We start from the raw sequence: 25809 nt of genomic DNA on the forward strand, positions 1-25809 counted from the left end.
GGTAATGGTGCCGGTTTGATAGAAAAAAAATGATTTCATCACATTTAAAATCCCTCATTTGGAATTTTTGGGGCCAGATGTGTTTCAGAATTCAAAATGGTTCTGATTTTAGAAAGGAAGCCCCATGCATAATATAACACCACCATTAATCTGTCTCTAGCAAAATGTATGACTATTTATATGAAAAGGAAAAGACTATGTGTCACCTCCTATTAGATCAAGCCAAGACAGATTTTGACACCAAATGATTCACAAAAATACTTTCAACATTTTGGGGTTTTTTTGTTTTTTGTTTTGATTTTAGAACAGCAGACTTGTGGACTTTATCAAGGCCTGATAGCTGCTCATGGGCCAAAATAGCTTTGCCAGCCACAGCTATTTGCTGCTGTAAGTTTTTCCTTAGTTTGCATAGTGAAAAGTGAACTTCTGTTAAATTCCCCAAGTCTCTTCTTTTTTCACAGGCTGTTTCAAGAGTGTAATTATCCTCAAGTCCTTGGACATTCTGTAGTATCTGAAGAACGGAAATACCAAAATTTACTTCACCATCCTTCCATTAGCTCGACTCTGTGGTACATTTACACTTAAATTAATTTTGCTCCTGTTGAAAAAGTAAACTCCACCGTGAAAGTTTTATTTGAATTTTCTTATATAGTTTTTGGATTTGTATTTTGGAGCTGGAGAATAATTTCATATTATATATATGCAGTATTAATAGACACATATTGGATTTTAGGGAATTTAGCAAAAATGGGCCAAGGCACACAGTCTAAAAAGAATGAACAGAAAAGATAGGGTAAAGGCTTAATGTTTCATACAGAGAGAAAGACTAAATTCCAGCTTGTCTGTCTTTGCTGGGGCCTGACTTCCTTTTTGTTAGCTCAATCTGAACACCACATTTTTGTGAATATGCATCACATTCATTTTGGATTATTTAATTTAACTTCCTTTCCAGATGAACTAGCTTTATTAAATGCTTGCCATGGATGGGCAAACAGAGTTTATGCAGGCTATAAATATCTATGATTAGTTTGGTATAGTATATTGCAATCTAAGGTGTAGCAATTATGCATAATATTTTCTCCCAAGCTTGATAAACCATTTGGGAACAAAAAAGAAAAAAATCTAAAAAGTAATTTATGCAAACCCCATGAATAATGGCATTGGCAAACATTATATTTCTCTGAGCTCCTGGTCAGCAGCACAAGCACACACATGATTGAAGCCCTAAGTTAAAGAGAAGAAAATAAGTTTGACGCCATATGCCTTAAAGATGGGCATGATGTAAAAATTGTATTGCCTGTGATACCACTTTTGATTTTTCCAACATAGCTACTAATTAATAAGGTACTTCTATTAGACTGAGGTTATTTCCCAAAACTGATTGCTCCCGAACGAATTTATCTACATGTATCATTCTAATATACACACATAAATAGTGTTTTGATGTGTATACATTGCTGAGGTTTTACATTACCTCTAGGCTTATATTTTTAATCACCATTAAAAGACTATATTGGGTATACAGACACGGTGTATCTTCTTTGTGCAAAACAGTTTAGGAATAGCAAATATAGGATTAGAAATTCACCTGTAATTTCCAATTCATCAAAATTTATTGTAGATGATTGCAAATAAACATAATACGTAAAAACAAACATAATGCAAGTTAGTAGTAGTAAGTGCTATTATGGAGACCTATCTGAAATATAAAATAGTACAGATGAGAGAGATGCATAGTAAAGATGCATGCTATTGGGAAGAACTGGGAGTATAATTTGGGAGGATGTGAGATGTAAATAGGTTCTGGAAGGACAAATAGAACTTTGACAAAAATAGAGACAAAAAGTAGGGTTATTCCAGGTGGATGAATCACACAAGTAAAGACGTAGAGACAAACTGTTTTATGATGTGACTGAACCACAAGGGATAGAACAGGGGTAAAGTCAGAATGATGGATAGACTACAAATGATTTGGGGCTAGATTTTCTGTCCATTTGGACTTCCCATTGCATCACTAACTGAATATTTTCCAACAAGATATGTATCTTCAGCCAATCCCCAGTCATTTTCAATTCCCCATTTCTTAAACCTCAATAATCATTTTGACTTCACTTTATCATATTAACATTCACTAATTTGTCTACTTAATTCACACATGCAACAATATTTTTAATATGTACTATGAAAGAACAAAAATAAATAAAATGGGGGAACTTTGTCTTGAAAAATACACAGAAGATAAATTAGAATACAGTATATTGTACGTTATAATAGAGTTGTCCAGAATGCTACAATAGTAACGATGCAATTCTGTTCCGTTTAACCAAAATTTACTGAGCATCTACAATATGGCAGGTAGCTTGCTAGCCATTGAGAATTTAAAGATGAATGAACTTGGTCATTGCCCTCCAGTAGCTCACAGTCTAAGGAAGACTACAGAGAAAAGCAGATAATTTGACTACAGTGGCTAAGAACATAGGCTGAGGTGCGCCTAGAGTAAGGACTGACTGATAATATTGCAATGGGATGGTAGGATAAGGAAAATTTCCTTTCCTATGTGAAGCATTCCATTCCTTAACCCACCATTCCCTTCCAGTAGAATCAATTGCTGAAAAGGGGCCCTATCAGTACCTTAAGAGCGACTGAGAAACAAGCAAGACCCAGCTAGGCAAACAGGAAGCAAACGGTGGGTCAATTTAGGTATACTTAGAAGACTCAAAGGAGACATAAGGTGTGAGAACTAGACTTCAGACATAGAGAATCTTTGTAATTTCCTTGGAGGAGGTTTCTTCACACTTTTCAAAGCCCTACCTCGATGGGTATGATTTTTGTTCATCTTCATAGAACAACAGAAAAGTCAAGAAGGATCATAGGTGTGTCAAGGAGGGCAGTTTTGATAGCTAGAAAGTCGTAAGTGATTTCAGAATAAAATATAGTAGAGTGTCTTGTTTGGAGGGAGGGGCTAGGGAAAAAGTAGTGTAACAAGAAAGTGGTGATAGTGAATGGTGATTATTTTGTCCTGAGAAAAAAAGAAAAAAAAGAAAAATGACCTGACTGGAAAAAGAAAAGCACTTTCTTATTACACGTTAGCAATAACAACCTTACTAGCCAGTTGATTCCTTAACTATCTCCCAAGCACACCATTCTTTTATTATCCTAAATTACATAAGTTTTGCCCTCCACCTCTCCAAACAGAAGGTCATATTCAAGTCCATCTTTCTCTATTTAAGTCACACCAGATTACTGTAGTCCATACAAGTTTAATTCTTTGACCTATTTCTGTGTACTTTTGTACTTAATTCCAATTTGTCTTTATTATCCTCTTATTCCTTCAGTTCTACCCCACCATACCTATATAAAACTCTGTCTTCACTTTAACAGCTAAGCACATCCATGTCTTCTTGACGGTATCTTATCCACTATACAGAGCTTGTTATAATACATAATGAATACAGTCTTTTTTCCTTTGTGTGCCTGTTTTAAGGTTTTACCCTCCATGTCCTGAGTGTGCTATTATAAATCTATATCTCCCCTTTAAACATCTTTAAATGTTAATTATTTCCAATCTCAATCTTTTTTTTTTTCTTACTTAAAGGTATTTTGCATTTTCTTCCGTTTCCATGTACAGATTTCTGCATCACTTTTACCATTCATTTTGGTAGCTGACAGTTTCAACTTCCATTATGGCTATTGTCCAAGACTACACATAGATTTCTGTGTTTAAGAAGAGATGGTTTTATTTCTTTTTACTTTAAAATCCTTCTTGATGATGTACGCAATTGTCAATTGTACATTTGGACCGTGGCAGGTATATAAGTCTAATGATATCAATTACAACTTATTTGGTTTTAATGACAGAAATACAACTCAAACTAGCCTAGGCAAGAAAAGAGATATTGGTTTTAAAAGTATTAGAGTATCTCATATAACCAATCCACTAGAAGTGCATGGGAGTATCTGGCTTCAACTGACCACAGGGCCTCAGTGGGGCTGGGTTGCCTCAGTGGTTCATTTTCTCGGTTCTTAGATCTATTCTCTTGCGCTGTAGACCATCTTTATTCATATAAATGGAAATTTGGGTGCCAACAGCTGTCAAGCTTCACATCCCTTGACTATAACCATCAGAAAGGACAGAGGAACAACCTTAGCTTAGCTCCAGATTTACACATATAATATAGATATTTAAGTTTTCTACAGCCATTTACTGTAATTACATATATAAAATTTATACATTATATATATTAAAATATATTATTAAATAAAGACTTGTATTTATAAAATATATATTATATATCTTAATATGTATTATATATATGTAATTACAGTGAATGACTCTTGGAATCCATCTTCAAAAGCATCACTTAAGAATTAAGGATAATTCTTAATCCTTAATTAAGGATAAAACCTGGCAACTGGAGACTTCCCCACTTCCCATGGAAGGAGGAGGTGTACCAGGCACCATTCAATCATGGCTACTACAAGTAATGTGCACAATATGACAGAAAGGACCTTATTGTCACTGCCTACCACTGCATCCCCAAGAGCCTAGAAGTGGATTATATAATTGTTTCACACAATGTAGAGTGTTATTAGAGACTGCTTGTCATCTTTTTCTAGATAATGCATCTATATTTCTGAATCGAGGAAACAGAAATCGTATTTCTATGATTCATGAAATGTACTAGTTTTGTATTGACTCCTCTATTATGGAAAATTATGCCGGGCAGTCAGCTGGCACTGTGTTTGGCAAAAAAATCTTTTAAAAGTGATGCATGAAGTAAAAAATCAGAGCAGTTGTCATAAACTGCAAAATGTGAAGATTATTTCCAGTAATTTAGTAAGTTAGTTGTTTCTGTGTTTACTACAAGTTGACTAATTTGGTTCTTCCAGAATATAGCACAATTCTGCTCTCTGTTGAAAATATATCACAAACACATATAAATCATTTTTTACCCTAGTTTATGTTATTTTTATATCATCTAGCCATATGACTTTCATATACACATACTTCAAAATATAGTATATATTTTTAACTAGGGCTAAAATATATGTCAAATTTTAAAAACCATCTTTATTGCACTCCTTGGAAAAATATATGTATTAACTTTGTGCCTAGAGTCTACCATGCAAACTTCAACATAACTGATAATTATTGATATATTTTTTTAAAGTTCTACTTGATTTTTTTTGCCTTTCAGGCTAATAATACTTTTTATATTTTTAACAAAATTATCTAGATTATTGACTCTACCTAAGCTTTTTAGTTCCCTTCAGGGAAATTCAGCACTTTTTCTTTTCCTTCCACTATATTTCTCTCATCACTTTTGAAAATCGTAATTATCATTAGTTAGTTTTATAATAAAATAAATGAACTAATCTTTATTAAGTGCTTTCATTGCGCCAGGTACTGTACTTAATACTGACACTCATTTATTTCCTATTTTAGTAATTTTTAATACATTCTTCCTTCCAACAAATATTTATTAGGCTGCTACAATGTTGGGGACACAAAATGAAACAAAACACTTCTCTGTCTTCAAGTTCCCTGTGAATGGTGGAGGAAATATTAATGGAATGAATAGATAGTATGTAGTGTCAAGTAATGATTAAGACCTATGAAGAAAGAGAAACCAGGTTAAGTGATAGAGAGTGTCAGGGGTAGCTATTGTGAATGGGGCGGGGCGGTCAAGGAAGATCTCTGGAAGGAGGTACCATTTGAGCAGAGACCCCCAAAAAATAAGTGAGTAAAATACAGGAATAGCTGAAGAAAGAAGATTTTGAGCATTGAGATCTGCAAGTGTAAATTGTGACAGGAGACTTTTGGAAAGTGTATGTGGGAGTGTGACATCATTTGACTTACATTGATCAATGGTGGTTAAAAGCACAGTTTCTAAAGCCAGTCTGCCTGAACCTGGGTTAATGTGCCTCCACATTCTGGCTATGACTGTGGCAAATTACCTTACCTTTCTGGGCTTTGTTTTTCCCACTGATAACATAAGGATGATGCACATCCCTTCCTCATAGTTTGGATATAAATGAGGAAATAAATCCACATAGAAAGATGAGCACAGTCTGTAGCATATAGTGAATGCCTGAGAAATTTTAGCTATCATTCTTGTCATTCATTTTTTGAAACTTGCAATCCAGGATTGTAAAGGTCTTAAGGTTGGGCTATAATGGCTTCCACATTATGGATAGGACACTGGTGCAGCTGCACACCTAAGAAAGCAGACCACCATACACCTGTGCCTATGAAAGTGAGGACTCTGATATTAGTGCGGGGATGGGCTCTACACTCTCTTTAATTGCTTTCCATCAAAGGAAGAATAAATTGAAAATGATTAAATTAAGTGAACTAGAGAAAGCTTATTACTAATGTAAATCATTATAAAAGCTTCAGTAGGCAAAGAAGTAAAAAAGTAGAGAATATAATGTAGTATCTTTGGATAGTCTTCTAGTAGACAATTAAATTGCTAAAAGTGATACAGTACCATTAATAATTGCACATTTCGTTTAGTATATAATTATTCATTGTGGCCTCGTGGGGTTTCTTAAGTTTAGAAATGGAAGTGACCCTTTTATTCTGACTGTACTTATTCCTCTGAGTGTCTAAAATTGTCTCCATTTATCTTCATTCACCTTGTACCTAATGCATAAGGAAGGGAATACTTTTCTCTTTAAGACTAAAATGTCAAATGAAAACATTCATTCCTCCATAAGAAGACAAGGAATACTTACCTTCCTACAGATAATAAATATGCTGACTTATTACATATCTACTATCCCATGTGAAAATGATATTTCTGGACAAAATCTTTTTAAAAACAGCAGTGGATTGTGATAAAATATAGTGGTTCTAAAATGGCTCAATTCTCTACTCAAAATATGTCACAAATTAAGAAAAAAATAAAATTTATTAGCAAAATTATTTAAACTACTAACCAGTAATTATTGCCTGACTACATACTTACCAAACAGATAATTATATCCTGTTTATAGAGTTCCTTTCAGTTACAGATAACTTTCATAACCACTACCTTTTCTGATTAAAATAATAATACCTAATTTATTGAGAATCCTTACTAAGTCCCAGATCCTTCTCACAATAGCTCTGAGGTAGATTCTACTGTTCCATAATTTACAGATCAGAAACTGAGATGAAGAAATACTAAATAATTTCCCTCAATCTTTCACAGATATTGAGTTACAAATCAGATACCTGAATCTTCCCTTAAGTATCTTACAACCTTACCCTTTACCCTGTGGTGAGATAACGGGGCAAGCATTACTGCTGTTTTAATTTTTTAAAAAACATCCAAGATGTTAAGTAATTTGTCCAAGATGGAGTAGTAGTCAATGAGAAGCAAACCCTGGACAAGAATTTTAGTTGGGAAGGATGAAGAGTCCCACAGGTGAGTAATCACCAAGCGTTCCCCTTTCATGCAGTCACAAAGGATAAAATGAAAATAGTTCAACATTGAAGTTTACTGAACTTTAAACAAAATCTGTTCCAACCAATTAAAGTTTCTAGTTATATAAAGATGGACTCTACACCTGACTCATGACTGAATTAAGTTTACTTTCAGTTAGTTTTTTTTGTCTAAAATATTCAAATTGTTTCTTATAATCATTTTGGTCAGGCTCAAATATTACATTTTTTATGAATCTCTCCTGATCCCCTAAATCAAATAGCAACTCTTCCTCATCTCAGTCACTATCTGCCACATAACTATCACATTAACCAAATGTATTATCTTCATAGTGCTTATTATTATGTAAACATATGTTTTCTAACTTGTCATTGTCTGTCTCCATTACTACAATATAAGTTATGTGACAGAATTACCTTAACCTTTTGGTTTGCTGCTATATCCCTAATGTCAAGATGAGTTCCTGGAGCAGAGTAGGTACTCAGTAAATATTGAATGCATAAATGAATGGATTCAGCACAATCACTGAGTTGTAAAAAACAATGTAGGCACTAATTGTGTATGTGTGAATCTGTGTGCAAGTAGACACATAGATATGCAGACACACACACACATAAACATATATAGAGTGCATTTTTAAAACTGCAGTTCTATTGTAACTCCAGTTCTTTAATTAGCAATCAGATCCCCAACCATATTGTTAGCACTTGGAAAGAGGCCTAATGAAAATATAAACACAAAGTTGTCTCTAATGAGGGACAACAAGCCAAAAGAGAATTAAAAATCTGCCCTCCATACTTCATTAGAAAGCATCTCAAGCCCATCAGATTCAGAAATATTTCAATATTAGAGTTTGATGAGCAATGTAAAAAGTTTTGAGAAAACAATGAAACGACTGAAAATCACTCAATGAGTAGTCAAGTTACAGTGTATAGTTTAAAAAGAATCCTCAAAGTGCATTATAAAATACTCAACGAAAACAATGCAGATAGATCTGGCACTGAATCAGGATGTCCTAATATTTTTGTGGCTTTCCTATTTAAATTAAAACAAGAAATTATATAGATCCAATTTACAAAATATGCAAGCTCAAAAGTTGTGTTTGGTGAAATAATAGACAAACCAATTAAATATAATTACGAAGTTTAGTTAATCTAACCCATATCCTCTATACAACAAAATCTCCAGTTAGTGATGTGACACAAATTCAGTCTTTGCATATTACTCTTTAGTGGTTATCATGGATTTGAGCCAGATTTTGAAAAAGCTTTATGAAGCTGATATTTGATTGCCATCCTTGATCCCCTAGGCTTAAGCTCTCTTGGCATTACACTACAAATTGCAGACACTGATAAAAGTGCTCATAAAAAATTGAGATACTAGTTTTGGAGGAAAGCTATGTTACGTTGTAGGCTCCAATAACAAAATAACTGGGCCAGCCATTGGGTATAGGAAAGGTTTTCTGAGAAAAGGACTTCTTCAAATTTGACAGTAAGCATGCGTGTAAGTTCACTATGGTGGAAAGGAGGAGAGGGAAAAGGAGGCAGACAGAATACTATCACCAAAGTTCCTAGGTTGCAGAAAACATGGAGCTCTAAGGAGATTGTACAGCCCAGAGAGTCAAAGCTGAGAAACTGAAGTAGCAAGAAGCACTACAGAAGATGGGGGAGGTGGGCAGGTACAAGATCATGCTTGACCTTGTAATATGGTTGAAAGATTTTTTGCTTTTCTCTTACACCAGTGAGAAACAATTCTGCTTTTCTCTTATATCAACAATAATGAACTCTGTGTGTGTGAGTGTGTGTGGGTCTGTGTGTGTGTGTCTATATACATGGAGGGGAGGATCATATATTAAGTTTGGGAGAGAGGTATTAGTGGAAGATAATCAGTTTGAGAGGTCAACTGTGTGAGTTTTCAGTACTATCAAGAGCCATAATGTAGGAAGGAATGCTTTAACTTTTAATTACTTTCCTTGGAAATCCCCACTAAACTACGGATTTCCAGTTCATGCTCAGTGGCTTCTTTAACCTGAGGAATTGATTGACTAGTATTTATTGAACCAGTTGCTTCACTACTGTTGTTGCTCTTGGTGATTTAGAGTGGAGTCAAACCAGTTCTAAACTCAAAAAATGATGAACACAGTAGAATCTGTGGGTTGGCTACCCAGAATCCCATCTTCTCATCTTCCTTTTTCGTAGACCTACGTATTCTATTTAGATATGCATCCCTGCCCCATAAAGCTAATTATCTCAGGGGAATATGTAGACTCAACCACAAAACTTTGTGAGGTCCAGTACAAGATAAAAACACAGGCTTCTTGTTAATAATTATTCAGAATTTCAAGATGGTGCTAGCAGAGCATTAAACTAAGAATGGTGCTCTTCTAAGTCCAGGACCCTGTGCTATTGCATAGATAGCATCACCATGAAGTCAGCTCTTGGAATGTGTCCCTGTCTCAGCCCCTGATAAAACCATCGGGTCTCCTGAGAACTCGCTCACTATCATGAGAACGGCATGGGGATAACCACCCCCATAATTCAATTACCTCTGACCAGGTCCCTTCCCCGCCACGTGGGGATGATGGGTACTACAATTCAAGATGAGATTTGGGTGGAGACACAACCAAACCGTATCAGTCCCCAAAAGTGTATGGGTCTGAAATTTCCTCAGTGAAGCATGGTGGGGAAGAGATGAGTTTGCTCAGTGACCTCTGTACAGTTTTCTATTTCTTAGGAGAGAGAGAAAGGAAGAAATGATCTATTTGCTTTGTCTACATTTGATGTCTGGAAATGTTGTATCCATTTTAAATGAAGCAAATATTGATGATGACAGAAGTACAGAAATTAAAAGAATGCAGAGAGTTGATCACTTTGTTGAACCCATAAATCAACCAACTCAGACATCCATCATAATCCACGACTTCTTATTATACCAGATAATGCACTTTCCTTATTGTTTAACTAATTTTGAGTCAGGGTTTTTGTTACTAGAAGGTAGAAGCATTTCAACTGACAAAAATAATAAAGTCTCTGAAACGAACTTTGCTGAAAGAAGTCATTCCTTATTTGGTAGGTAATATTTGCTACATTGTTAAATATTTTTACAGCTTGGAAAAAATGAGTATTACCTAGGATAACAGAGGTTGGCAGTTTATTTCTTAAAAAATAAACAGATCATATGACATAAAATAAAATGCAATAACATGATCTCTGTTGGTACAGTCTAAGAAAATAATGTTTAATTGCAAGATAACTTCCAGGTGAGTAACAATATACTGGGTTTGCTTCTAACATTAAATATAAATATGTATTTTTATGCTTTTTGTGCTAAAAAAATTTTGTAATGGAACAAGATATCATCCAGAGTTCTCAAAAGGCAAAGGAGAAGGACCATACAGTCTATCAGATAAGCAAGCATCGTAACAAGAGAACAGCTATGAAAATCAATCAGAATAAAATTATGTAAAAGAAAAGTGAGAGAGTTTTCCCTGAGGAATTAATTATAGCATAGCTATCCCAATCTGTAACACCCTCTCTATTTTATTCTCAAAGTTTATATATGATTACATCCAATCTTTAAACTTGTGACAAAAGAAGGAAAAAGCCAGTGGATCTACTTACAGACTAGCACGTCTGTAAGATTAACAAAAACAATATATTCTGAGTTTATTCACTCACAAAGCTATTTGTAGTAGTTGATGTGAGCACGAAATATGATCACATGTAGTTGTTCTATGGTCATGCAAAGCCTGATACTGTTGGCTATGGCAGTTGCGAACCTAATAGAGGCAATAAGAGGACACAGTCACGTTCAACTCCAGATCTGACTTAGAAGCCTACATTCTTAATTCCCACAAATCACAATCTCCTCCTGTATATAAAACTAGAGCTAAAATAGAAGGAACCTCATAATGGGATGATAAAAAGGAAGTAGAAACAAAAGCTGCCAAGGAAGGTAAGCTAAGTCTAAATTGTAGTGACTTTGTGGCTGAGTGAATCTTAAAGCTGAAGTGGGGAATTTTTAGGTAAAAAGTAAAATAAACTGGGCAGAGAGAATGATGTATAAATATTTATTGAAGTTTAATCTTATGAATGATCTCGGGTTGTTGTGGATTTTAGAACCTGTTAGGGAGGTTACTTTGACAATAAGTAACCTCATTTACAAGGTGACTTGGGAGAGGAAAAGAGGAGGTAGTAGGTTCCTACACCATGATTTTATCCCTGCCCCCAAGAAAACTTAAAATCCTTTTACAAAAATAAAAAATTAAAAGGCAAAATGTTAAATGAAAATAACATAATTAAATAATGTTTCAATGTAAAAGACAGGGAATATATTACATGGAAATAAATGACCATATTCCAAATGAATGATAGAGACTGAAGTTTCAGAAATTCTAAATATTTATTCATTTGTTTGTTGATGGACACTTAGCTTGTTTCTATATGTTGACTATTGTGAATAATGCTGAAATGAACATTGGAGAGAAGATACCTTTATGATCACATTGTATGACTTAAATATACACGATAAAATTTATTTTTAAAATATTTGGAAGTTATTTTTAAATAGATTGGTCAGGGAAGTTGCGTGTAGAGAGAAAATCTGAGCTAGGTTTTACATGATAAGTTAAATGCATAGATTAAATAAAAAGCAGAATATACAAGATCTGTGTTAAGTCAAGTTTCTTAGAAGACAAGCCTAAGTGTAACTGACTGAGCCAGTGCTCCTTAGGAAAACCCTGTAAGCAGAGGAATAAAGCTGGATATGATAGGGAAGGGATTCAATAATTCAGCAATGGTGTGGTCTCAGGAAGTGTAGCTTTGGCCTGATCCTTAGGTGAGAGTTCTAAAGCACGAACTGCATGAAATGCATGGGAATGAGATGGATTTCCAGGATGGTGGGTAACCATGAGCAAAAGTGCAACTGTAGATGAGTGCAAGTGGAACTAATGTGAGCAAAGTTGGAACTGCATGGAAAGAAACAGAAATAGGACAAAGTTGGGGGGTGGTTGGTGCCAAGTCTTGGATGGCCTTGACTATGAGTCTGTAACTTTGAAACTAACCATTGTAGATAATCTCACGAGTTCGTTGAGTGAGATGTGAAAGTCTAATTTAGAGTTGTGCATCTGGCAAAATGGTGCAGGATGAAATGAAATGAGAGATAGTTTAGAGTCAGAAAAACCAGTCAATAGGCAAACATAGCATGACAAATTAGGATATGGATGTGGCAACAGGTATGGGAGATTAAAGGATATTATAAGGAAAAAATTAATAAAAGTTATTAACTGATGGGATAAGAAAGTGAGTGATGACGAGTAGTCTCTGATCATTGTCATAGCTTAGCCACATGAATAAATCCAAAAAGTGTAGTTTTAAGATGACAACAGACCATGTAAATGGAAATATCAAACAAGCTGCCTTGTAATGGAAAGCAGAATATAGATCTGAGAGGTCTCCTCATGGAGAAAACTGTTGTGATTATTGATGTACACTTTAAAGTGCAGAGCATAAGCAAAGAATTGCACAGACGCTACAATTCCTTGCTTTAGAGGCACTGGCTCATTTCCCTGCCTGGAAAGTTCTTGTCTATTTTGTTACCTGTAAATCTTCAATTTACCTGTAAAATCTCAGCACAGAAGTCATTCCAGAATGGCTTTCTCTGACAACTGCAGAGTAGTTTTGCTTTTAATTCTGGTCTTTCTGGCACCTATTCATTAATTCACCAGTCATTGAGTTGCTAGTATAGTCTTGACATTGCTCTTGGTGCAGGAAAACCAGTGTCAAACAGATAAACAGTGTCCTTCTTATGGGTCTGTGTATATTTTAGCTGGATTAGACAGTCAACCAATCAATCAAACCATCCAACAATACATAGTATCTTAGGTGGTGATGAATGTGTTTTAAGAGGGGAGCTATTTTAGATTATGTAGTCAGAAAAGCCTGACAGATGAAACAGCATCCGATCACAGACTTAAAGGAAGTACATAAGCAAAAGCATGCCAAGAACGGAAAGAGAAAGCTTAGGGAGAGTGACCAGCATCTGCAATAATCTGCATACTTAGTATGTTTGAGAATCAGCAAAGAGGCTAATGCAACTGGAGTCGAATCGTTATATTAGGGGTAGTGCTGGGTGACAGGAAGGAGTGTCAGAAAAGTGTTGGAAGACCAGATCATTAGAGTCTTGTAGATCATGCTGAAGAATTTGGGAAATTATTGGAGGATTTTGACCAGGAAGATCAACTAGTTGTATTACATTGATTCTAACCAGCAGTCTCGTAAGTCAAAGTGTCACCAGTGGAGGTGAAGAAGACCTTAAAGTGCCAGTGGATCTCACCAAGCAACACTAAAGAGTGATGAGAAATTTGCAAATGATAACATGGTTTAAAAATGGGGGAGATTGGAGACTGAGAAGTAGAAGGGCAGGGGAAAGAAAAAGAAAAGGAAAAGACTGTGGTCCATACTGAAGTGTCTATTTCCTTTAACAGCTGTGCGCTGTCTCTGAGCTGCTCATGGAGCCTAGCTTTCTCCTCCTCTGGAGAGTATTCCTAGGCTGTGTGGAACTGACTCACCCAGGAAATTAAGCCAAGAAAAGGATGTCTCATAGCTAATGACTGATGTGGGGCAGAGTCAGCACCTTTGCCTCCAGGGCAACTCTGAACTGCAGTTCATGCTTTAGAACTCCCACCTATGGGTCAGGCAGAAGCTACACTTCCTGAGACAACATCATTGCCGAATTCTTGAATACCTTTCCTATCACATCCAGGTTTATTCCCCTGCTTACAGGGTTTTCCTAAGGAGCACTAGCTCAGTCAATTACAGTCAGGCTTGGCTTCTAAGAAACCCGACTTAAAACAGATCTTGTATTTTCCACTGTTTTCATTTCTCACAGAACCTAATAAAATTCTGAGAATGACATCAGTGCATAATAAATATTTGCTGAATAAAGAACAGACATAAGAGTTATAGAAGAGTAGGGAATGCTATCCGTCAACAATATTGTGAAATACCATGTGATATCCTCACATTAAAGGGTACTTATTTCCAATTTATATAAATTGGGTAAAAATGACAGAGTAAGAATACGTAGGCATACATAATTATTTAGTTTTTATTTTATGGGTAAATCATTTAAAATTTTTATGAGTCACCCTTCCTAAGTGCATATTTGCCACCTTTTAAGTCTATAATACAAACAAATTTGGTGAATTAACTTGAGTACTTTCTGTCTCATCTTAAGACCCTCATTAGACACTGATGAATATGCTAAGCTGTAGCTTCTTGCTATCTCCCCTGACATTTAACTTTAGTCACCTGACCACACAGGAATGCTGAGAAAGAGTTTGATTATTTGCTGAGATTGTACATGTTAAACCGAATGCACATGATGTGATGAGATAAATCATAAGAACACTGCATGCTTAGTTGGTAGCCCAGGATTATAATAGTTGGTTCCCTTAAGACAAATAGTCACTTTAAAAAATTATATTCCCTAGCCAATACAGAGAGTCTTATTTTTCCCAGTTATTGTATATCTGTCTCCTTTTTCTCCTATTCTTTTTATGCATCCCAAAGCTTGTCACTCAGTATCATTGAAAATTTCATAATTTTCTTAGATGTCATCTGGTGCACCTTTTTTTTTAGTTTGGTCTCATGCACTTTTAGGTTTAGTTTTCTCATTGAACTTTTCACTCTATTAACACCAGTATTACACATGTTTCTTATTACATGCTTTATGATCATATATCCATGCTGAATGGCCAATAGGAGATTCCTGACTCATTAGAAAGTTTATTATACCCATTTCAATGGAATATAATCAGGAATTTTTAACCTCATTAGTTTTATAATATTCTTTCAAGTTTACTCTTATGGCAAGTCAGTTACATATTATTTCAAATATTGGACTGGGAAGTACTTGCAAAATCTAGATAAATGGTAATTTTCTACAGAGTTTTTGATTTTATACACAAGGATTGTCTAATGTATTTACCATTGACTATATATATGGTTCTGTGAGTAGAAAGATATGTGAGAAGTTCCCAACACTCAAAGACCTCATTATCACCTTGAAGGAAATCACATATATGTGCACACAGGTCACATTAGCAGTAGACAATGAGTTATGAAAAAAAATAATTATCTCTTTGGTACTTCCAATTGTTCTCCATTGCTGACATGATCAAAGAATTATCATAACCTGGCACTTGTTAACCTCTAAAGTCTTTTCAGTTTCTGCTTCTCATGTTCACTTTTATCTCAATTGTTATTTAAAAAGTAACCCAAGGCCAGTGTAGAAATGTATGAAAAATACAGAAAAATAGAAGAAAGTGAAAATTTCCCTTATCACATTACCATGGGAAAACTACAATTAAAATTTTACTATGCAAGCTTATGGCCTATCTCTATGTATATTTAAAGCTACATGGCTGGGCGCAGTGGCTCATGCCTGTAATCCCAGCACTTTGGGAGGCCGAGGCGGGCGGATCACCTGAGGTCAGGAGTTTGAGACCAGCCTGAGCAATATGGTGAAACTCTGTTTCTACTAAAAATAAAAAGTTAACTAGGCGTGGTGGTGGGCACCTGTAGTCCCACCTACTTGGGAGGCTGAGACAGGAGAATTGCTTGAACTCAGGAGGTGGAGGTTGCTGAGCTTGCACCACTGCACCCAAGCCTGGGTGACAAAGAAAAGCTACATTTGGTAACAATATCAAAATACAGTCCTCTATTTTTTAAAACCTAAATATAGTTACCAGCATTACCTGTCTCTTTGGATATATTTTTACTATTTTATTATCCTATTCCATTGCATAGATGCTATACAATTTAACTAATTTCATCAGTTAAGATATTTAGTTTTTATCAAACTTTTCACATGAATTGTTATGCACATATCTGCTTATTATTACAAATAGATACCTAGAGGTGAGATATTGACAAAAAAGAGATTGAACTTGTTTTCATTGTCTTATTAGTCATTCATAATTTATTTTGTCCAGAATGATGCCTTTTCTCATTAGTCTACTGATAGTATTGCATTTTATCTTAAACTATTAAAAGATTATCAAAAATCTGTTTGTAGTTTATGAACAATTCACATTTCATCATTTGTCATTTTCCTGATCATTTTTTATTTCTTGTTACATAGGTGTTTTACATTTTTTGTTTTTGTTGTACATTTAGGTATATATTAATTTGGGGTTTTACGCTTACATCTTTGAGCCATTTGGAGTTAAATCTGCATATCGTATATGAGATAAGCTTTGAGAGTATTATGTATTTTTGTTCTTCCTTTTGGTTTTACATATAGAAAGCAAGTTGTTTCAGCATCATTTATTGAAAAGATTATTCTTTCCCCTTAAATTGCTTTGATACTTCTGCTGAAATTCAGTTGATCATATACGTGCAAGTTTTATTTTTGCACTCTTTATTCTGCTGCAGACATTTATTTGTCTATCTTTATGCCAATAACACACTATCTTGGTTACTATAGATTTATAATAAGACTTTTTTTTTCTCTTCAGATTCCTTCTGGGTAAGTCCTTTGTGTTTCCCTGAAAGTTTTAGAATCATCTTGTCAATTTCTTAAAAAAAAAAAAACTACTGTGATCTTGATTGGAAGTGAATCTATAGATGAATCTGGAGATGGCTGATATCTTAACAATAGTGAGTCTTCCACTGCATGATTATGGTGCATCTCACTTTTAATTTTTCAATTTTTCATCTTTGAGTTTTTAATGTACACATTTTCCCTATCTTTTTTCTTTCAATTCATTCCTGTTTGATATATTTGATTCTATTTTAAAAGCTATTTTAAATTTTAGTTTTCAATTGTTTGTGTCCAGTACATATAAATTTCATTAATTTATGTATCACTATCTTATATACTACAATTTTACCAAACTTGTGATAGGTAGTTTTTCCTATTATATTCTGTAGAATTTACTAGCATAGATGACCAAGACATCTTCAATAAAAGACAATTGATTCTTCCTTTCTAATCTGGGTGTCCTTTTTTTTTTTTTTTTTTTTTGAGACAGAGTCTAGCTCTGTCGCCCAGGCTCACTGCAAGCTCCGCCTCCCAGGTTCATGTCATTCTCCCGCCTCAGCCTCCCGAGCAGTAGGGACTACAGGCACCCACCACCATGCCTGGCAAATTTTTGTATTTTTAGTAGAGACAGGGTTTCACCATGTTGGCCAGGCTGGTCTGAAACTCCCGACCTCAGGTGATCCGCTCGCCTCAGCCTCCCAAAGTGCTGGGATTACAGGCATGAGCGACCGCACCCAACTTTTTCTTTGTTTTTTTTCTTTGTTTACTTTTAAATCTATAATACAGTTACTGGGTTTCTGTGTACCGTGGGTTAAATCTATAATACAGTTACTGGGTTTCTCTCCCCTACCGTGGATTGTGTAGGCTTCTTTACTGGGATGGTTTGTATTTGCCATTGTTGGGATACTAAAGGATTTACTGGCACATGACCAGTTTTTGTTTGTAATGGTCACACTGGCAGGACTGCAATTTTAGTCACAAGCCCACTTTAGCACTACCCAAGACCCAGCATGGGTTACTTGCTTTTGTACCCAGTCCCATGGCTAGTCTTTTTGTGATTGTTTAACAGAAAGGACAATTCCTCTATTGAGTGAGCCTTTATGCAAGGAGCCCTGTTCCAGTTCTCTGCTATGCACAGTGCCTATTTTTTCTGCACAGGTTTTTTCATTTTTTATTAAATTTTTCAAATGGATACATAATAATTGCACATATGTTGACAATGAGAACCCAGATTTTAGGCCAGTGACTGATTCTGCATCTTTTGGTTTCAAATCTAGTCCACTACTATGGGTTTAAATTTCTTTCTAATTTCTGAACCCTGGAGATGAGCTTTTATTGCTTTTGCACTTTTACATGCAACTCAAGACATTTTAAATAAATTTCCCACTTTTCTCTAACTCTGTTATTATACATTCACTTCTCTAGTACTATTGATGGTTAAAAATGAAAAAATTGTATCTTCCATAGCCTCCTACTTTCTAACAGCTATGCATCCCAGCAGTGCACTGCTCTAAGAAAAGTTCAGCAAAAAAAAAAAAAAAAAAAAAAAAAAAAAAATTAAAGAATCTCGGTAAAAACAGTGACTTTCAAATATGAGAGGCAAACATTATTTTTTCCCACAATGTACTCAGTATTGATGATATGGATAAAAATATCTCTTTAGAACTATTACCTTGAGAACTTAAGAATCTGAGATCATCTTATCTTAATTCTGTGTGGGAGGACTGCCTCTGACAAGCTTAATTTTTTTGCTCCAGATAACTCACCTCTCAACTTGTCAAGTCTCTGGTGTGAGATCCAGTATTAAACAAAGAGTCACATTGAAAGACTTACACAGTGGAAGAGTTTAAAGTAAGGTAAGATATGACACTTGTTAACAGGAAAAAAAAAAAAAAAGTTTTGTAGCCTTAGTGATAATTCTACCTTTTATGAGAATAATTTACAAATGTGCTTTCTCTAATTTAGTCAAGACTTTGTTACAACTCCAGATAAATATGAAAGGAAATTTAATTTTTATACTTCCATCACAGTTCTTCAATTCTGCTTTTGAAAGATTGTACTATTTTAAAAACATTTTATATTAACATGAGCTGGAATGACAGATATTTGTTATTTAAACCCAATTGAGTCAACGTGACAACACTGCCACCTTCTCATACAACAGAGACTATGTGCTTTTTGAAGGCTGTAAGACAACTTTCATTCATCTGACTGAAAACTCAGGGGTCTGGCTTCCTGAAGCCTACTCTAGTTCCCTCATTCCCTTTGAGAAATGCATAGGTATTTAAACAGTATAGGTATCCAATTTTAACTTGATATATCTGTTGCTATTCTATACTCTACTTTGAATCTAGACAGCCATTGCTTATGGAAAAATATGCAATTGCATTGTTTGTAAGCAAAGAGCAATGATTTATCAACAGCTGTCCTGTCCTGCCTATAAAGCAGCTCAATATCTAGTACAAATTGGTCATCAGTAAATAATATTCATTACTAATGTTAATAATTATTAACAATATCATAAAAATCACCATCTACATCTATATTTGAGAATTGCTATTTTGCTAATATCCTTACCTCTCTTCCCTTTTGGCTTTATCCCACCCCCCCTTTTTTTTTTTCAAAATTTCTCAACCATTTTCTCTTCTCTCCTACTCTGCAACTCAATTCTTCTGGTAACTGGATGACCCACATGACTACTGTAAATGTTTAAAATAAAGGTTCTAAAAGGTCAAGCCTAAATAATTATTAATTTTTTTGTGTGCAATGGAATATATATTTGGAAATTTTGTTCCTTTTTTTTTTTTTTTTTTTTTTTTTGAGACGGAGTCTCGCTCTGTGGCCCAGGCTGGAGCGCAGTGGCTGGATCTCAGTTCACTGCAAGCTCTGCCTCCCAGGTTTACGCCATTCTCCTGCCTCAGCCTCCCGAGTAGCTGGGACTACAGGCGCCCACCACCTCACCTGGCTACTTTTGTGTGTGTGTGTGTGTGTTTTTTAGTAGAGACGGGGTTTCACCGTGTTAGCCAGGATGGTCTTGATCTCCTGACCTCGTGATCCGCCCGTCTCGGCCTCCCAAAGTGCTGGGATTACAGGCTTTGAGCCACCGCGCCCGGCCAATTTTGTTCCTTTTTACCTTATTTCTTATTTGTGTATGTGTCTATCTATGACAACACAAGCATTAAAGAGTATTGAGGTCAACTAATGGATGTTAAGTTAGTACATGCAAGATTCTGGTACACTGCTAGGCAAAAAGTAAAAATTAAATAAAAAGCTGAAGGTGATGATAGTTGTAGTAGGAGTGATACACCTTCGGCTCTTTGTGGAATTTGGATTTCTTCCAATGTTTAGATGCAATGAATCTATTACATTTAATAATAGTATTAATGAATAGGTGTTATTAAGGAGTTTAACTCAAAAAAAGCAACAGACCGTAATATATTACCTTTTAAAAATAAACTCCTTTTAACTCCTTGATCTTCACACAACTGTGCCTTTCTATATATCAAAATAAAGAACTGTGAATCATTAAAAATGCTCCCACTTTGAAAAGTCTAGAAAGAATATTTTGAAAGATTAAAATGTTCTGAGCTAAGCCCTTAAAAATAAGCATTGTTTGACCCAGCCTTTCACAAGTTTGATTTTTTTTGTAGTCTAATAACTTACAAAATGCCATTTTCCAAATCTGAGCTGTATTTTGAGTTTCAGAAACTCAAATGAATGTCTAAAACAACAAAACATATTCCATACCTGCTCCCCCCCAACAAAATCTGATTTCTCAAAAATCACTTTCTTGGTGAGTTCTTGTCTTGTATGTCAAGTTCTTGCTGGAAGCCAATTTTTATTGCCAGGTTATAAACCTCTAAAATAGTAGCTCTACTATGAAAACAGACACAACCTTAGCCATAGTGATATGAATGGCACAAGTATAATACAGTGAACACAGCATCAGCCATTAGCTCGAATAGCTTGATTTTGCCCCATTGTTGCTCATTGTCCCCTATACATTTGCTATAATGCCTGTGGTGCCTTTCAATACTACTTAACTATAGGCTGTCCTCCAGGAAATGTCAGGCAAAGCCACCTCTGGTGACATGCAGACATGTGCTAGTTAGCACTGGTTTGTCACTGAGATACTAACTTGATACACATACTTGTTTTCTGTAAAAAATACACTCCTTTACCAAAAGAACAGGGCCCCCCAAGCTATGTTGTAATATGAAGCTGCTGACTGATCTCATTATAGCTTATTGTTTTCAGGTAGTTTACTAATGAGGTACATGTCTGAACCAAAATGCTGTTTACAGAGTATGGGGGTAAAAGTGTTATTTTTTTCCCCTTTTTTTTGTTGTTGTTGTTTTACTTAACTCATTCTTTAAATCTTGATTGTGTTGGTGCTTTAGTTGAATGTGGACCATTATAGTAGGGTTTTGTGTAATGATGTGATGGATAACAGCCTAATCAGGCTGAATTATAAAATCTCAACCCCTTGGTGAGTTATCAATGTGGGCAGGGGCATCAGGCTATGCACACAATAAGACCTTCTTAAGACTGACTCCCAGAGTCCCCCAGTAGGTGAGGAAGAAATATCTGTCTTCAGGGTAGTAAGAAACTCTTCAGAAACATGCTAGGGATAATCAGAAAAACATATTCATAAGATTTCTGGCTCATAGCAGTAGCTCTAAACAAAGACAGGCACAATTTAATAACAGATATGGTTTTCCTCATTTCATTTTAGATGCAAAGACATCTAAAATGGTGGCAAATTCATGTAAAAGATACCCGCTTCGGCAAAAATAGGCACAGCACTTTGCATTAACAATACTAATTGTTATGGAAATTTTCAGCTGAAGTTGCTGGCTAATAGTGAGAAGATTAGTGAATTATAATAAGATCTATAAATATTTATGTGTGGCTAATAATTTTATGACAGTATATCCAACAGTCCTAAAAGTAATATCTTCATAAATGTGTATGCAATAAGTCTGAATAAAACGAATTAAGAGCATTATTTTAGTGTATTTTCTTTGCTATTACCCTGTTTGATATGAAATCAAATGTTGGCAATTTAGGTGCATCTGCTTAAATTTTAAAGGATCATGACCTATGAAATCAGGATACAGTGAAGAAGATCATATGGCTGGTTTTCTCCATCTTCAAAATAGTCTAACAAAATGCTTCAAATAGGACAAGAGATTTCCAATTGTAATCCAAATTATAAAAGAAGTCATAGAAATTCTCCCTCCAATCCCAGGAACACACTCAAGAAATCAGCACTACAATGTCTGAATTTACTGAAATTCCAATATATACCCAAAAGTCACACGGTTTAAGTATAGGAGCGGTGAAGTAACTGCCTAAAATTGTAGGTGAGTGCATTAGAGTTTTATCATTGCCTTAACAAATCACCACAAATTTAGCATCTTAAAGCAAACTCCATTAATTATCTCACAGTTTCCACAGGTCAGAAGCTCAGCCGGTTCAGCAGGGTCTCGGCTTCAAGTCTCAGAAGGCAGAAATCAAGTTGTTGGCAGGTCCATGTTTCTTTCTGGAGGTTCTAGTGAAGATTCCATTTACTTGTCCATTCAATTTGCCAGCAGAATTCAGTTCCATGCAGCTGTAGTACTGAGGCCCCAGTTCTTTGTGGGCTGTCAACCGAGGGCCTTCCTCAGCTTTAGAGGGCTCCTGCATCTTTTGGCTCATGGCCTCCTTTCTCCGTCTCCAAAGCCAATAACAGCAAGTTGAGTCCTCCTCATGCTACATTTCTCTAACACACCCATGCATGCACACACACACACACACACACACTCTTTGACTTTTCTGCCTCTGGTTCTTCTTTCACTTGGCTATGCATTTACAGGCCCATGTAATTACACTGTCCCACCTGAATAATCCAGGATCATCTCCCTACACCAGGGTGCCTAATATTCATTCCGTCTGCCAACTCCCTTTTGCCACAGAAGGTAATATGCACAGGCATAATGCCGAGTGGAATGGTAGTGGTATATCAGTCTGTTCCCACATTGCTATAAAGAACTCAGGCTTTTTATAAATTTACCTCAGGCTGGGTAATTTATAAAGAAAAGAGGTTTAATTGGTTCACAGTTTCACAGGCTGTACAGGAAGCATGGCCTCAGGAAACTTACAATCGTGTTGGATTGAAAGCAAAGGGGAAGCAGGCATGTCTTACATGGCCAGAGTAGGAGGAAAAGAACCAGATCTTGTGAGAACTTACTATCAGGGGAATAGCAACGGGGAAATCCATCCCCTGATCCAATCACCTCCCACCAGGCCCCTCCTCAAACACTGAGGATTACAATTTGACGTGAGATTTGGGTAGGGACACAAATCCAAACCAAAGCAGCAGGCAAATGGGGGAGATCATAGAAACCAAAATGGTGCCTACCATAGAGAGTATTATGTTCTTATTTTTAAGTTACTATTACTTTCTTCATAACATGGTTACGCAAAAAGAAGCACTCTAATTTTTATAAGCTAGGTAAAATAAATGTTATTTTCCGAATGAGTTTCCAAAATTTAATTTGATCAGGATTATACTACACTCAGGTCACCTAGTTCAACAAACTCATTTCCTTTCAACTTCTATCCTCTACTAGAATACCACACATGTGCTCTGGAACAAAATGTGAGCACCCACTCTCATTGTCTTTGAATAATAGAATTTTAAATATATTTCAAATAGACTATGAAGACATTATGGGAAAGCACCATATCTTTCATATTAATTTCTTGAGCAAAAATCAGGATGAGAGAATTGCTCTGTGATCCACATCCTGCTAAAAATAGCAGCTTACACTATGAAAATATTTACTTGAAAGTCCATATATTTTATAAAACTTGATTCACAATCAAGATAACACAGAAATCTATTCATCAGCCTGTGGCTATCTCTATTATATTTTCTTAGCTATAAAAATTTCTGCACAAGGTAGGCATGGTGGCTCACGCCTGTAATCCCAGTACTTTGGGAGGCCAAGGCAGGTGGATCACTTGAGGTTGGGAGTTTGAGACCAGCCTGACCAACATGGAGAAACCCCATCTCTACTAAAAACACAAAATTAGCCGGGCATGGTAGTGCACACCAGTAATCCCAGCTACTCACGAGGCTGAGGCAGGAGAATCCCTTGAACCCGGGAGGCGGAGGTTATGGTGACCCGAGATCACGCCATTGCATTCCAGCCTGGGCAACAAGAGTGAAACTGTCTCAAAGAAGAAGGAAGGAAGGAAGGAAGGAAGGAAGGAAGGAAGGAAGGAAGGAAGGGAGGGAGGGAGGGAGGGAGGGAGGGAGGGAGGGAGGGAGGGAGGGAGGAGAAATCTCTGCACAAAGAGATCTCCATGAGACAGTAAAAACAACTTAAAAACTGCCTTCAGCAACTGACAATAACCTGGCTTGCATGGCAATCTTGCCATATTCCAAGCAAGACCAACCAACCAGAATTATGTTGGTATGGCAGGTAGATAATATAACGGCTACTGCAACAACAAGCATGGAGAAACTAGAGGGAAATTCCCAAGACAGGATTTCCTGTTCATTTCACTCTGGCTTTCACATCCATGGGAAAGGGAATGTAGGTGGCAGACTATGGTGCACTATCAACTGAAAGTGAGGATTAGAAGAAAAGCATCCCAGTTTGAGCAAGTAGTAATAACAGATGCTCACCAGGGAGAGGTTGCAAACAAACAAAAACAAAAGAAAACAGAAAGTTAGATGATTTATTTAATAGAAACAAGTAATCCCTTTGTGGGAAAAATATGGCCTTTTCATTATGTATTTGAATCATTTGGATTAAAAAAGAGGAGATGGCTACAACTTGTAGGATGAGGCTAGGATTGTTTTTATTGCTCTTCCAGAAACATTTAAGAAAGATAATTAAACTGAAATTTAAAATTAAACTGAATGTGTGTGTGTGTGAAGCTATTTCCAATCCTGAATTTTTTTCTCCTACCGGATGAGCGTCTTGGAACATCTCTTTTGAAAGGATTCTGCCTCTGAGAATAGTCAACTTGACAAAATCTCAACTTTTTATGTGACATGGGAAGTAATTATTATTGAACAGACCTTAACATATTTGGGGGGTATACAGAAGATGTGCTGAGACTGACAATTTCTTTGTTATGAGAACTATGAGATATATTTAATAATAAAATAGATTAACACTCTACCTTTGAAGATTGTATTTACAGTAAAAGTTACATTTGCTCCCTGGGTATTTTTACCACCTATTCAAAGACTAACATATGTTCTGCTTCTCACTGAAGTTTTATAAATAATACTCTTGATAACAGAGGCCAACTATTGGGTTAAAGTTGACCAAAACACATTCTTTGTCAAGCATGAAAACCTTGCCTTGACCTTTACACAATTATTTTTTCAAATGAAGAATTAATGTTTTCCAAAATAGTCATACAATGATGTGGGAACTGTATTAGTTTAAGGTTAAAAACTCCTGACACTGTGAGTGAGATGCTTATTTTCTAGTATTCATTTGCATGATTAAAAGGAACTCCTTCCCTAGCCGAAATCTGGGGGCAAATGGTCATGATATCTATTCATAGTAACTGTTTATAATGTCTTGCTTTTAAAATTTAGTGCATTCAAATATTAGTCAAATGAAAAAACATAAAATCATGTAATCTGTGTTAGAAAAAAATTACCATAAAGATAACTGATGGCAATATTTTCTCCATAGCATGGTCTATCTAAAATTTTCCAGATCCAATTTGATCCCTCCCATTCCCCTAACAATCATGGAAAAATTACAAGCCTTTGACATTTTTAAGTAGTTCTAATTTTCAGAAAGGTTTTCCTTATAGT

Source organism: Rhinopithecus roxellana, chromosome 3 (genome assembly GCF_007565055.1).
Source record: "Rhinopithecus roxellana isolate Shanxi Qingling chromosome 3, ASM756505v1, whole genome shotgun sequence".
Classification (NCBI taxonomy): domain Eukaryota; kingdom Metazoa; phylum Chordata; class Mammalia; order Primates; family Cercopithecidae; genus Rhinopithecus; species Rhinopithecus roxellana.